This window comes from Cannabis sativa, chromosome X, assembly GCF_029168945.1.
Source record: "Cannabis sativa cultivar Pink pepper isolate KNU-18-1 chromosome X, ASM2916894v1, whole genome shotgun sequence".
NCBI lineage: Eukaryota > Viridiplantae > Streptophyta > Magnoliopsida > Rosales > Cannabaceae > Cannabis > Cannabis sativa.
In genome coordinates this window covers 76,283,940-76,297,267 of record NC_083610.1, presented here as the reverse complement: position 1 = coordinate 76,297,267, position 13,328 = coordinate 76,283,940, and positions in this window count along the sequence as shown.

Genomic DNA, 13,328 nt, shown 5'->3' with positions numbered 1-13,328 from the left:
TATATATGAAAAATCCCCTTTGATATTAATTGTTTTTTTGTTGGGATTATAAGCTCACTCTCTATTTTCTCCCATTTTAAGAACTCAATTTGATGCTAGTGGATGAGGATGGTACCCTTGAGGAATAATGTTGTTATTAGTTTAGTCTTATTCTAGTTATTAAACTTTTCATTGAAAGCTAATTTTGTATTTAAACTTGAATGGATGGTCTGGATGACTTAATTAGCTATGTACTGGTTAGGAATGAGGAATGAAGAATGATGAACACTAGATATTATTTTGGTATTTTATGACATTAAATTTATATATCTAGTAACTACATAACTGTGGGGACATTATTGTTCTTTTATTATGATGAGTGGTCCTGATTTTAGTTACTAACATTTGTTGTATAATTATAGGAGTTATTCCTTTAATTTTAAATATGTAATTTTGTTAAATAAATCAAAAAAAATCACTTATAAGAGTTATTTTTCAACAAGAGTCAAAGTGTGACTTTTGACCACCCAAATTATGGATATTACATATCTATCACGACTTAAGCCCATGTCGTGACATCAAGAATAGAAATGCTAAGAGGAGAAGTGAAAATGGTTTCACACAACCAATTTTTAATTCATTTATGCATGAATCCAATTCACCATGAGAAGAGTATACATATTGACATTCGATAATTTTGGATAAGAGAAAAAAACTAAATGTGACATAATCAAAATAGAGAAAGTTAATATTGAGGAAAATCAAGTTCTCCATGTGAACAAGTTAAGTAATGCATGAACTTGCTCAAAAATGGTCACTAAGCATTGCTTGACTATGGAACACAATCATCATCCCTTCAAGTAGAGCAAATGTCAAATTGTGAAAAGAAGAAACTATGGTGGAATTGGCGTTAGTTTATCCTATCCATTATTATAGTTACCCTTATCTGATTAACCAACTGATCCATCTAACTACCTAATTTTTTTTTTAAAATGATCTAACTACCTAAATTAGTTGGTCTTAGTGCCTATGAAACTATGTTCGACTCCACTATAAGGATTAACACTTTCATCAAAAAGTGATTTCAGCAAGCAAGATTGAGAATTTCTACCAAAAAAAAAAACAAAAAATCAAGATTGAGAGAGAGAGAGAGAGAGAGAGAGAGAGAGAGAGAGAGAGAGAGAGAGAGAGAGAGAGAGAGAGAGAGAGAGAGAGAGAGAGAGAGAGAGAGAGAGAGAGAGAGAGAATACAAAGAGAGTTTGGGAGTGTATGGAGAATTGTAAAGAGCTATTCGACTTTATGAAAGTATAAGCTCGAGTTTTAGTGTTCTTGACAGATAAACACATGAGAGAATGAAAGGTCTTTGATTAAAATTCTAAATTGTATTGTACTGATAAAGATAAAAATAAATAAAGAAGAGAGATGATGTTCCAAGCTGGATTACGAGCAAGTTCTCATTGAGCTTTTTTTGAACCAGGGATAATTTCTGGTGTTTTTATTCTTATTTTTCTTTTACATTTCGTTTGAATACTAATTTTTTGATTTTAAGTGGTGTTTGGTTGAAAGTAATGAAATGTAATAAACAAATATTTTTTATTCCAATCATTTGTTTAATTGTATTTTAAAGTAATGAAATGTCATTCTAATAGAGAAACATTTCCATTATTTTGGTGAAATATCTATTCCATTTTAAAATAGAAAGAAAAATCATTCCAATACAAGATGAGAAAAATTTTAATAATTTTTTTATTAATTTTTTTATGCGTTTTAAATTTAATTCAAATCCATTCCTATTCCTATTCCTATTGCAATTCCCATTCTTATTATTATTCTTATGTTTTCATTCCTTCCAATCAAACACCACCTTAGTTCTTTGAAGGTGTTTTATACTCTATTTTAGTTAAAACTTCCCACAACATTTCAATTTTCTATATCTTATACTTGTTTTGTATATCTAACAATTATATCATTTTGTAAAGTCCTTTTTTGCAAGTTAGTTGACAAAATATTTTTTATTTAATGGTAAGATTGATTTGCATTTATTACCGATTTCTTACCTTGTATATTCGGATTTAGTTGCTCTTTTCTTGGTTAGGAAAGATGCTTTTAATGCTCAACTTTCCTTTGTTTGGAAATTTCTTGTAAGAGAATATTTTCTCTTATGGAAAGTTGGTGTATAAATTAGGAACCCTTGATTAAATGCCTTATCCTCATTAAATTCGATTGTATCTTAATACAATCAGAATATCTAATCTGTTTATGGCAGGAATCAAGAATTAATAGAGGATCGGACCCGATTATAGAAAGTTTGTAGTTTCTGGTCTGATCTGTTGCGTCAGCATCTGAATCTGATGTTGCAGATCGTGTTTTTCTTAGGAAAGTTTTGTACAGCTGTAGATTCGATGTTGTAGCTATCTCTAGGGTTTCTATGTTCTATAAATAGAGCCTAGAGAGCAGCCATTCGAATTAGCTCTTCTATTATTCATTTTTTGCATTTATCTTATTTGAGAGAAGAGTGTTTCTTTGTTATGTGAGAGCCTAGTTGTTCATCTAGGTTCTAGTACTCTATATATCTGTTCTTACTCTGTCCTAGAGTTTGTTAAGAACGTCTTGACTGAACAAGAGAGTGGTCTTCGGGAGAAGACTTGTTGAAGCCTTACTTCGGGAGGAAGTAAGCACTCACACTTCAAAGACGAAGGGAGTTCGGGCTTGAAGGTGTTTCAGAAGTCAGATTCATAAAGTGCATTACAAAGGATTGCGACAATAATTTAGAGGGAGTCTAAACTTGTATAAGTCAATTGTCTTTGTAATTGTTGATACTTTAGTAATTGATTTCATTCTCTGGGCGTGGCCCCGTGGACTAGGAGTGTTCGGGAGAACACTGATACTACGTACAAATCTCTTGTGTCAAGTTACTTAAATTTCTACAATTATTTTTATATTCTGTCTATTTTGTTTTGTTGCTGCAAAACTGGTTTCTGCCGTAACATAATTACATTCTGCTTCTGCAGGCGTATACATTTTTATATTTTCATATATATTATTGACATTTGCAAAAACTCGATTTTTCACATTTAGTTATAATATTGTAAGGAATGATGAGAAAAGAAGAGAGGTCAAACCTAACACTTATAAATATTAGTAAATTGTAATAAGTGTCATTTTTCTCTAATTTGTAATTTGAGGACATTATCTTTGTAATACTCATTTAGGGATATTTATTATAACTTCTCACTATAAAATAAGAAGTCTAAAAGCTTAGTCGAAATCCTTCTTCAAAACAACTACTTACAAAATTCATAAAATGACCACTGATAATTCTCAAGGTTGTTCACTAGGTGTAGGTCCACGTCCTCGTTTACCACGTACCCTGTGGCACATCTCTACCACGGCCTCTACTGGGTGGAGAAACTACTCTGGCTCCAGCTTGTCTTTGCTTAATGATTCTAATTATCCTTATTGGAAAGTTAGAATGAGGGCTTTCATTAAATCTCAAGATGAGAAAGCTTGGAGGATGGTTCTATCAGGTTGGTCTCCTCCAGTTGAGACAGATTCCTCAGGTAATTCTACAATAAAATCTGAACTGGAATGGTCTATTGAAGATGATAAACTTTCTGCCTACAATAGCAAAGCGTTGCATGCTATGTTTAATGGTGTAGGTGAATGTTATATCAAACTTATATCATCTTGTGTTTCTGCCAAGGAAGCTTGGGAGATCCTTCAAACTCAGTTTGAAGGAACTTCTGATGTTAAGCGCTCTAGAATTATTATGCTTCAAACTAAATTTGATGAGCTTAGGATGTCAGATAATGAAACCCTAACTGAATTCTATGAAAAACTATCTGATATTGCTAATGAATATTTTGCTCTTGTGAGAAAAATTGTTAGAGTTCTTCTAGAGAGGTCCGATACTAAACTTTTAGCAATGGAGGAGGCTAAAGACTTTAGCACAATGAAGGTGGAAGAATTAATGGGTTCCTTGCGTACTTTTGAAATGAATCAACAAATTAAACAAAAGGACAAACCCAAACCCATTGCGGATAAAGGTAAAAGTATCGCTTTAAAAGTTACTCATAATGAAATTTCTGATAGTGAATGTGATGATGAAATTGCTTTATTAACCAAAAATTTTCAGAAATATATGAAAAAGATTGGTAATAAAAAGAATAATTCGAAGGAGTGTGCTTTTGTTCCCTTTCAGTTTCAACCCATTCTTCCTCAAATAAATCTTACATTGGTCAACTTTCAACTTCAATGAAGTTAAAATTGATTTTCTACCCAAAATCCATCAATGGAGTTCGAAAAAGCGGAGGAAAATTTCTTTGGAACTACGACCCAATCTGACTCCGAGGACCCGAGTTACAACATTATGGAAGAAACTCAGACCAAATTTTCCAAGCTTTCACTCAAGAAGAGAGTCTAGACACAAACCTAGCCTTTGTTTTCTTCTTGAGTGAAAGCTTGGAAATTTTGGTCCAAGTTTCTTCCATAATGTTGTAACTTGGGTCCTCAAAGTCGGATAGTCACGACAGATGTTTAATCTAATTTTTTATATAATTTTTGTATGAAAAATTAGGTGTGTACAAATGGACCGATCCAATTCGTATATACCAAATTCTATTATTATAATGGAAGTCAGACACGACTTGTATAACATTATGTTAGGCTTGACCCCTCGAATTGTTATAAGAATTGATAAATTTATTAAAAAAAAAAACTTATTATATGATTTTAAAACCGTTCTCATCACCGTATCTCACTTGTAGTCAATATTACATTCAAAATCAAGGGTGTTGTTATTGTTATATCTCACTTGTATATGCTAGGTTTGACCCTAATATATTTGTTGTATATATAAAACAAATCAAACAATGAGTTAGTTACTCATTTTTATAAATAAGTGAGTCTACAGAATTTTTTTATATAAAATAAATCATAACTTTTATTTAATGACAACTAAGTAATAAATTGTATCAAATTTTTTATATAATTTTGTATGAAAAATTAGGTGTGTACAAGCAGACCGATCCAACTCGTATTTACCGAATCTCGTTATTATAATGGAAGTCAGACACGACTTGTATAACATTATGTTAGGCTCGACCCCTCAAATTGTTACAAGAATTAATAAATTTATAGAGGACTTATCATGTGATTTTAAAACCGTTCTTATCACCGTATCTCACTTGTAGTCAACATTACATTCTAAGTTAAGGGTGTTGTTATTATGATATCTCAACTCTAATATGTTCGTTGTATATATAAAATAAATGAAACAATGAGTTAGTTATTCAATTTTATAAATAAGTGAATCAGCACAATTTTCCTTTATAAAAAAAATATGTCAAATAAAATTTATTAATTAATAATAAGAAAATAGATAGAATTGAATTAATAAATTTATATAAAACTTATCATATGATTTTAAAACCGTTCTCATCACCGTATCTCATTTATAGTCAACATTACATTCAAAATCAAGGGTGTTATTATTGTCATATTTCACTTGTATATGCTAGGTTTGACTCCAATATATTTCTTGTATATATAAAATAAATCAAATAATGAGTTAGTTACTCATTTTTATAAATGAGTGAATCTACACAATTTTATATATAAAATAAATCATCTTTTATTTAATGACAACTAAGTTATAAATTGTATCAATTTTTTTATATAATTTTGTATAAAAAAATTAGGTGTGTACAAGCGGACTGATCCAACTCGTATTTACTAAATCTTGTTATTATAATGGAAGTCAGACACGACTTGTATAACATTATATTAGGCTTGACCCCCTCGAATTGTTATAAGAATTAATAAATTTATAGAAAACTTATCATATGATTTTAAAACCGTTCTCATCACCGTATCTCACTTGTAGTCAACATTACATTCAAAATTAAGGGTGTTGTTATTGTCATATCTCAACCCTAATATGTTTGTTGTGCTGGAAATTAATTAGGCCACATCTTCTCAAACCAGAAGAATCCCAAGTTGATACTGAGATGTCCGAGATAGAATTAGCTAATAAACCCGTAACATTCATAGAAATAGAAACTCAAGGCAATATTTCTTCTCTATCTGTGATACAGACTGTCCTTTAAAAATGAAAACATCAGTTTTATTCTTTTAATTTGGTTCTCGTGAAGAATCAACTACCCAAGGGGAAAGTGGCTCTGATGTGGTTGTACCTTAACTGAAGAAGTCAAAAGGTTCAAAATCTCTACAAGAGTGAGCCGAAGGGCAGGCTTCTGCTGTGTTGGAAAATCTTGAATCTCTTCCAGCCATCAAGGAGGTCTCTGATGTTGGGGATTTGCCTCAAGCTTCAAATGAGGAAGCCATTACTGATGTTGATAAAGAGGAGGTTGAAGTTGCATGGGAGAAAGCTGATGAGCCAAAAGAAGCACAGATAGGAGAGGCAAACCAGGTTGATTCTCAAAATGACAATATCTTGGCAGAGAGTTTGGATAGGGCAGTAGGGAAAGAGATGGTGTCTGATGACAGAGCACTTGATGATGCTATGCTAAGACAAGATGGAGTCAGGGTAGTTTCTCCACCCAGCAGAGGTCGTGGTAGAGGTGTGCCAAGGGGTATGTGGTAAATGAGGACATGGATCCACACCTAGTGAACAACCTTGAGATTTATCAATGGTCGTTTTATGAATTTCGTAAGTAGTTGTTTTGAAGAAGAATTTTGACTAAGCTTTCAGATTTCTTATTTTATAGTGAGAAGTTATAGTAAATATCCCTAAATGAGTATTAGAAAGATAATGTCTTCAAATTACAAATTGGAGAAAAATGACACCTATTACAATTTACTAATATTTAGAGGTGTTAAATTTGACCTATCTTTTTTCTCATCTTTCCTTACAATATTAATCAAATGATATAATTGTTAGATATACAAAACGAGTATAAGAAAATTAAAATGTTGTGGGAAGTTTTAACTAAAATAGAGTATAAAACACCTTCAAAGAATTAAGGTAGTGTTTGATTGGAAAGAATAAAAATATAAGAATAATAATAAGAATGGGAATTGCAATAGAAATATGAATGGAATGGATTTGAATTAAATTTAAAATACATAAAAAAATTAATAAAAAAATTATTAAATTTTTTCTCATCTTGTATTGGAATTATTTTTCTTTCTATTTTAAAATGGAATAGATATTTCACCAAAATAAAGGAAAAGTTATTTTATTAGAATGACATTTCATTACTTTAAAGTACAATTAAACAAATAATTGGAATAAAAATTATTTTTTTTATTACATTTCATTACTTTTAACCAAACACCACTTAAAATCAAAGAATTAGTATTCAAATGAAATGTAAAAGAAAAATAAGAATAAAAACACTAGAAATTATCCTTGGTTCAGAAAAAGTTCAATGGGAACTTGTTCCTAATTCAGCTTGGAACATCATCTCTCATCTTTATTTATTTTTATCTTTATCAGTAGAATAGAATTTAGAGTTTCAATCAAAGATCTTTCATTCTCTCATGTGTTTATCTCTCAAGAACACTAAAACTTGAGCTTATACTTTCATAAAGTCAAATAGCTCATTCAATTCTCCATATTCCCAAACTCTCTTTGTATTCTCTCTCTCTCTCTCTCTCTCTCTCTCTCTCTCTCTCTCTCTCTCTCTCTCTCTCTCTCTCTCTCAATCTTGCTTTTTTTTTTGGGTAGAAAAACTCTCAATCTTGCTTGCTGAACTCACTTTCTGATGAAAGTGTTAATCCTTATAGTGGAGTAGAACATGTATTTATAGGCACTAAGACCAACTAATTTAGGTAGTTAGATCATTTCAAAAAAAAAAATAGGTAGTTAGATGGATCAGTTGGTTAATTAGATAAGGGTAACTATAATAATGGATAGGATGAACTAACGCCACAAATTCCACCGTAGTTTCTTCTTGTCACAATTTGACAGTTGCTCTACTTGAAGGGATGATGATGGTGTTCCACAGTCAAGCAATGCTTAGTGACCATTTTTGAACAAGTTCATGCATTACTTGAACTTGTTCATAGGGAGAACCTGATTTTTCTTAATGTTAACTTTCTCTATTTTGATTTTGTCACCTTTAGTTTTTTTCTCTTATCTAAAATTATCGAATGTCAATATGTACACTCTTCTCATGGTGAATTGGATTCATGCATAGATGAATTAAAGATTAGTTGTTCCCTCTTAGCATTTCTATTCTTGATGTCATGACCTGGGCCTTAAGTCGTGACAGATATGTAATTTGGGTGGTCAAAGGTCACACTTTGACCCTTGTTGGAAAATAACTTTTATAAGTGATTTTTTGATTTATTTAACAAAATTACATATTTAAAATTAAAGGAATAGCTCCTATAATTATACAACAAATATTAGTAACTAAAATCAGGACCACTCATCATAATAAAAGAACAATAATGTCCCCACAGTTATGTAGTCACTAGATATATAGATTTAATAAGTCATAAAACACCAAAATAATATTTAGCATCCATCATTTCTCATTCCTAACTAGTACATAGCTAATTAAGTCATAAAGCATGTTTTGAGCCTTCACAAAATCAAAAATTACAAAAATAACTGGCATACAAAATATAACAAGCTATTACATCCTTGAATGCAACATGACAACATGATGATGAAAGTGAAAGTATATATTACACCACATTGGATTCAAGATCATCTTCCATCTCAAGCACAACCTGAACTGGACCACTTCCAAACACAAATTCACTGTCGAAAAACTTATTCAAAGGACTATTTCCGAACAAGCATGCATGTGGCTCGATCTAAAATTGTTACACTAGGCCAACAACCTTAACTGCAATTTTCAATTTCACCAAGCTTACATACCATACATTACAGTCTAATCAGCTGTAAAGCAACATACATGATGTGTAGTCATAATGGATTGAATAATGGCATGTAATTTAATTTTCAAAAAATTGTGATAATTGTGGATTACATCATCATCATGTCAAGGAATAGAAAAATTCCATTCTCTGCATATGTTGGTGTACTGGTGTAATCTACACCAGTGTGTAGACAAGCATACATTCAACCATGTGCTTAATTGTGTGGTCCCATGTAAATCTGTTGCAAATCATTTTGTAATGATTAGGATTTGGTTGTTAGAATATTCCCCCTTGTATTCTGTGTATGACAGCTGTCAAGAGCTAACGGCTCTCTGTATTATGTACAATTGAACATTCTATAAATTGCAATCTCTGACTCTGAGAATATTGAGCAGAGCTTTTATCAAATACCTATATTCTAAAACTTTTACTTGGTATCAGAGCCATCTAAGGCTAACGCCATGGCCACACCAGAAAACACAGGCAGCAGTACCACGGCTCCTGCTCCAACCAACACCAACAATGTCCCTGCTATCATGGGATCTCAACCTGCAGCCTACACTCAACCCCTCATCACTACTCTAAGCCAACCCTTTTCCCTAAAACTCGACAGAAACAATTACACCCTTTGGAAAACAATGGTCTCCACCATTGTTCGTGGCCACAGACTACACGGTCACCTCAATGAAAACCAAGTATGTCCACCCGAACTCATCCCAGTTGAAATAACTACAGAAGAAGGAGAAACAAGAACCGAATATCAGGTCAATCGTGAGTTTGAGAATTGGATCATAAACGATCAACTTCTCATGGGATGGCTCTACAGCTCCATGACAGAAGGAATAGCCATAGAGGTAATGGGTTCAGCTTCGGCAGCTGACTTATGGCGTGCTTTGGAAAGTTTGTATGGTGCATATTCAAAATCCAAGATGGATGACACAAGAACACTGATTCAAACAGTGAGAAAAGGGTCTACAACAATGAGTGAATACCTGAGACAAAAGAAAAACTGGGCTGACACTTTAGCCTTGGCCGGTGACCCCTATCCTGAAGCTCATCTCATCACCAATGTCTTGTTGGGTCTCGATGCTAAGTATCTCTCCATAGGTGTTCAAATCGAGGCTCGATCTCGCACCACATGGCAGGAACTTTAGGACATTCTATTGAGCTTCGACAGCAAGATAGAAAGGCTTCAAACCTTATCTGGCAACACCAAAACCACTGCTGCAACTCCTCAAGCCAATATTGCAGCAAAATCTTCTCCAAATAACCACTCTCCAGGAGACAGAGGTCGAGGTGCCTATCAAAACCAGAATCAACAATATGGTGGAGGAGGCAGATTCTCTGGAAACCGTGGCACCCCTGGCAGATCCAGAGGTCGTGGGAGATCAAATGGTCCGAGACCAACTTGCCAAGTTTGTGGCAAATATGGCCACTCCGCTGCTGTTTGTTACAACCGTTTCGACGAAAACTTCATGGGGTCAGATCCAGCCAATGCTTCCAGTCAAAACAAACAGTGAAACAATAATCACAATTCTTTCGTAGCCACACCAGAAATCCTTGACAGTGATGCTTGGTTTGCTGACAGTGGTGCCAGCAACCACATCACTTCCGATGCCAACAATCTCAGTCAGAAACAAGATTATGGTGGTAAGGAATCTGTCATTGTGGGAAACGGTAATAAGCTCAAAATTTCTCATGTTGGTAATGGCTACTTGCACACTAATTCTGGCAGTGTTTTAATGTTGAAAGATGTTTTACATGTCCCCGAAATTGCTAAAAACCTGATTAGTGTATCAAAATTAACCACTGATAATGATGTGTTAATCGAGTTTTATCCTGGTTATTGTTTGGTGAAGGACAAGCAAACAAGGAGGGTTCTACTTCAAGGGGTGCTTAGAGATGGATTGTACCAGCTAAATCAACCTCAAGATCAGCTATGTTTTTCAAATTTCTTTCAATCAAAGCCAACAGATGTTCAAACCAAGTTGTGCCTTATGTCTAGTGTTACCAATGTGTCAAAAAGTAAGGGTAATCAGTCCCAAGTCAGTAGGTCTTTTGTTTCTAAAATTGATATTTGGCATAGAAGGTTAGGCCATCCATCATTTCCTGTTTTAAATCAAGTGTTGCAATCACACAATGTAAAACTTTCCAAAAGTGAAATGAAAAGCTTCTGTGATGCGTGTCAGTTTGACAAAGCTCACTCTCTTCCTTATAAAACATCTCCAAATCGAGCAAAATCTGTGCTTGATCTCATACACACAGATCTTTGGGGGCCAGCCCCCATAGCATCCAATATTAATCACAGGTTTTACATTCATTTCCTTGATGATCACACACGATACACTTGGCTATACCCTTTAAAATTTAAATCGGATGCACTGAATGCCTTTATTCAATTCAAGGCACTTGTCGAAAACAAATTCAACAAGAAAATAAAGTGCCTAAAATCTGACAGTGGCGGTGAATATCAGCCATTTTCTGCTCTTGTTCAAGATCAAGGGATCGAATTCATTCATCCCAGTCCTCATACGTCTGCTCAAAATGGCAGGGTCGAGAGAAAGCATCACCACATTGTGGAAATGAGACTCACTCTCTTGGCCCAAGCTAGCATGTCATTGAAATATTGGAGTGATGCCTTCACTACCGCTGTTTATCTTATAAACAGGTTACCTACACCCTTGCTAGCTAATAAATCTCCCTATGAAGTCATCAATGGGAGAAAGCCCGATTACCAATTCCTTAAGACTTTTGGTGTAGCATGCTTCCCCTGTATTCGACCTTACCAATCCCACAAATTCCAATTCCATTCCTTGAAATGTGTCAATCTTGGTTACAATGAGTCATACAAAGGCTATAAATGCCTTAGTTCCACATGCCGTGTCTATATTTCTAGGAATGTCGTGTTCAATGAATTGGAATTTCCTTTCCACTCAGGATTTCTAAATACTCACACAACACCTCAACCGGTCATCATTCACAGTTCAACTTGGACAACTATTCCTACCGCACCTGTGTCTGCTGGTTCAGTGCATGAACACCATTCTACAGCACCTCCTGAAGTGGAATCTGCCCCTGGTTCGCTCTCACCTCAGGTATCTCCTATGTCCCCTCAATCTTGTTCTTCACCTGATACCATAGCTTCTGTTGGTTCAGATCATGAAGGGGTGCATTACTCTCCTCATAGTGATGAAATTCTTGACTTGGTTTCCACTGATTGTGCTGATCATGACACTGCCCCAACAGAAACTTCTCCTCCTCATGAACAGGTTGTTAATGCTCCCATTATGCACCCCATGATCACGAGAGCTAAGGCTGGAATATTTAAACCTCGTGTCCTGTTGAGCCATACCAAAACCAATTCACTCAAAGAACCAGCCAACATCACTGAAGCTTTGAAGCACCCTGGCTGGTCAAGAGCTATGGACACTGAGGTTGTTGCTCTCAAAAACAAAAAGACTTGGATCCTTGTACCGCCTTCACCACATCAGAATCTCATTGGAAACAAATGGGTTTATCGAATAAAATTGAATCCTGATGGTACGGTTCAAAGACTAAAAGCGCGCTTAGTTGCCAAAGGCTTTCACCAAAGGCCGGGTATTGACTTTGGTGAAAACTTCAGTCCAGTAATTAAAGCATCAACAGTGAGGATTATTCTCACAATTGTTGTCTCAAGAGGATGGGACATTAGACAACTGGACATTAACAACGCATTTTTGAATGGTGATTTAGAGGAGGATGTATTCATGGTGCAACCGCAGGGGTTTGAGGAACCTGGTAAAGAGCATTATGTCTGCAAATTAAACAAGTCCCTCTATGGCTTGAAACAAGCTCCTCGAGCTTGGTTCGACAAATTGAAGCAAACTTTGCTTGACTGGAACTTTAGCAACTCAAAAGCAGACACATCTCTATTCTACTACAAATCGGCTAAGGTCATTTTGCTAGTGCTTATCTATGTCGACGATATTATTGTTACTGGGAATGACACTAAAGCTGTTCAGGAATTCACAACCAAACTTCACCCTCAAAGATCTCGGGCCACTGTATTTTTTCCTTGGGATAGAAGTTCACCGAGATGAGAGTGGACTTTACTTGACACAAACCAAATATATTGAAGACATTATGAACAGAACAGATATGAAAAATGTAAAGCCTTGTCCTGCACCAATCCCAGCTGGAAAGCCAATGTCCATTCGAAATGGTGAACCAATGCAGAATCCAACTCTGTATAGGAGTACTGTCGGAGCTTTGCAGTATCTTTGTCATACAAGGCCGGACATAGCTTATGCAGTCAATAAGCTAAGTCAATTTCTACAAACGCCTACTACTGTGCATTGGAGTGGAGTTAAACGCGTACTGAGATACTTGCAGGGTACCAAAACTCAAGGTCTTCATATCAGTTGTAGTAGCAAACTGAGCATTCATGGATTCTCGGATGCCGACTGGGCAAGCTGCCCCGATGACTGAAAATCAGTGGCAGGTTACTGCGTATA